General features: G+C 41.6%; 1 pseudogene across 1 annotated transcript; it reads left to right on the forward strand.

Moving 5' to 3' along the window:
- The first annotated feature begins 1,416 nt into the window (after window positions 1-1,416).
- LOC309857231 (small ribosomal subunit protein uS5 pseudogene) lies at window positions 1,417-2,359 on the forward strand (annotated as a pseudogene). The gene has a single exon. The product of its transcript is annotated as a small ribosomal subunit protein uS5 pseudogene (transcript).
- The last annotated feature ends 496 nt before the right edge of the window (window positions 2,360-2,855 follow it).

Here is a 2,855-nt window from a genome sequence, read left to right on the forward strand (position 1 = left end):
CTGTATCTGACTGACTTGTTAATTCTGGGAATGTCTTGCAGATTAATTTGCTTGCCCGAGGTGGTTCCTCTAATTGATGTCTAAGAACCCTAATTAGTTAAGAAAACTTTTTTTTTTAACATTTTCATGGCTATTTATTATTATTATTATTATTATTATTGCTAATATCTCTATTATAAATAATTCACAAGGGCATCTTTCTGACAAAAGACAAAGAGCTGGCTACTAGTAGAAAAAGTACATTTGACTCTGTCAGTGAAAGTGGTAAAGGGATTTGAGAAAATAAGGCAAAGCAGTGGAATTATGTGTTAAAACTTTAAATATTATAGACACATTTACTTAATTTCTAATACTGCTTATAATTAAAAAAGATGTTTTCCATGAACCACGCATTACAGCAAATATATTGTTTATACAGATTAAATTTTCATCAAAAGGGACGCCTGGGTGGCTCAGTTGGTTAAGCAGCTGCCTTTGGCTCAGGTCATGATCCCAGCATCCTGGGATCGAGTCCCGCATCTGGCTCCTTGCTCGGCCGGAGCCTGCTTCTCCCTCTACCTCTGCCTGCCATTCTGTCTGCCTGTGCTTGCTCTCTCGCCCACTCTCTCTGATAAAGAAATAAAATCTTAAAATAAATAAATAAATTTTCATCAAAAAATTATAAGTGTATTTTTTTTGTAGGATCATGATAAGCATTTTGCAGATGAGAAAAGTGAAATTTAGAAAAGTATGTCTCTTCAAATCCCTCATACAATATCTGGCCTAGATAGAAGGATATACTATCACAATTGAGGAAGATAATTGAGATTACTTAAAATGATAAACTTTACTGTATAGGGTTTTTTACAAGTTTGCCACAGATTCACATTTTTTAAAATATATATCTATTTGTGTAAAGAGAATGCACTGAGAAGTAAAAAGATAGTGATATATCAGTGCTACCAACTAATGGCTATAATATCATCACCTTATTTATGAACAATGAAACAGTGTGTAATATTTAAATAAATTTAAATAAATTCCTATTTATTTTATATATTTATAAATTTAAATGAATTCCTATTTATTTATTATTAAAGAAATTCCTCTAACAAACAGTATGTTTTGAAGGTTGCTAGCAGGAAAGTGTTGTACGACATGGAAGTAATCAGAAAATGTGATCTAAAATTCTGCTTTCAAGGGCGCCTGGGTGGCTCAGTGGGTTAAAATTCTGCTTTCAAGAAGCTATAACAGTAAGTACTGAGCATTAGCTATTATATGCTATGGATGAATAACTGAAATCTACATTTGAAACTATTGGTACACTATATGTTACCTAATTGAATTTTAAAAAGTTAATAAAAAAAACCACTATTTTATAAAACAATATTCCCAACAGGCTCTTTTGCTTTAAAATACTCACTTTGTTTCCTCTCCGAGAGAACACCAAATGGCGGATGACGCCGGTGCTGCGAGAGGGCCCGGAGGGCCCGGGGGCCCTGGAATGGGAGGCCGCGGCGGTTTCCGCGGTGGCTTCGGCAGCGGCATCCGGGGCCGGGGCGGGCCGGGGCCGTGGTCGGGGCCGGGGCCGAGGCCGCGGAGCTCGCGGGGGCAAGGCCGCGGACAAGGAGTGGATCCCCGTCACCAAGCTGGGCCACCTGGTCAAAGACATGAAGATCAAGTCCCTGGAGGAGATCTATCTCTTCTCCCTGCCCATCAAGGAGTCTGAGATCATCGACTTCTTCCTGGGAGCCTCCCTCAAGGACGAGGTTTTGAAGATCATGCCTGTGCAGAAGCAGACGCGCGCGGGCCAGCGGACCAGGTTCAAGGCATTTGTCGCCATCGGAGATTACAATGGACACGTCGGTTTGGATGTCAAGTGTTCCAAGGAGGTAGCCACTGCCATCCGCGGAGCCATCATTCTGGCGAAGCTTTCCATTGTCCCTGTGCGGCGAGGCTACTGGGGGAACAAGATCGGCAAGCCCCACACTGTCCCGTGCAAGGTGACTGGCCGCTGTGGCTCTGTGCTGGTGCGTCTCATCCCCGCCCCCAGAGGCACTGGCATTGTCTCGGCCCCTGTGCCCAAGAAACTGCTGATGATGGCTGGTATTGACGACTGCTACACCTCGGCCAGGGGCTGCACTGCCACCCTAGGGAACTTTGCCAAGGCTACTTTCGATGCCATCTCCAAGACCTACAGCTATCTCACCCCTGATCTCTGGAAGGAGACTGTGTTCACCAAGTCTCCCTATCAGGAGTTCACGGACCATCTTGTGAAGACCCACACCAGAGTCTCTGTTCAGAGGACCCAGGCTCCAGCTGTGGCTACTACATAGTTTTATACAAGAAAAATAAACTGAACTAAAGCTTGAAAAAAAAATACTCACTTTGTAATGAGAGTCATTACTTTTGTCTAGCCAAATCTTATAGCACTGTTTATCCCTTCCCTGCTTTATCCCTTCCCAGTATCAATAAAGGCTCACTTGGGTTACCTAGAAGCCATGAGAAAGCTTGTAATAGATCTGGCTGGTTTTCACCAGCAATTTGACCACCATGTGCACAGGGAAGTCTATTGATAAAGGCTTTATTGCAATAAGTTGCAAATACATGGATGATTTTGAATTCTCTTTCTTGAGGTCTTGTTTCATGATAATAAATTTAGGGTGGCATATTGGAATGGATGTTATTAACATATCTTCATAGTTATAAGCACATGGAATTGTAAAATAGATGAATGAATGTGGCATTACTGACAACTGTCCTCATTTTGAAATCAAATTACAGTGTACTAAGATGAGGAAGCAAAGCAGATTTGGGATTATGAGTGAAATAATTTTAAAAAGTATTAGGGGTATGATCGGACTATTGGGTAATTC

Source organism: Mustela nivalis (genome assembly GCF_964662115.1).
Source record: "Mustela nivalis genome assembly, contig: HAP1_SCAFFOLD_516, whole genome shotgun sequence".
In the NCBI taxonomy this organism is placed as follows: domain Eukaryota; kingdom Metazoa; phylum Chordata; class Mammalia; order Carnivora; family Mustelidae; genus Mustela; species Mustela nivalis.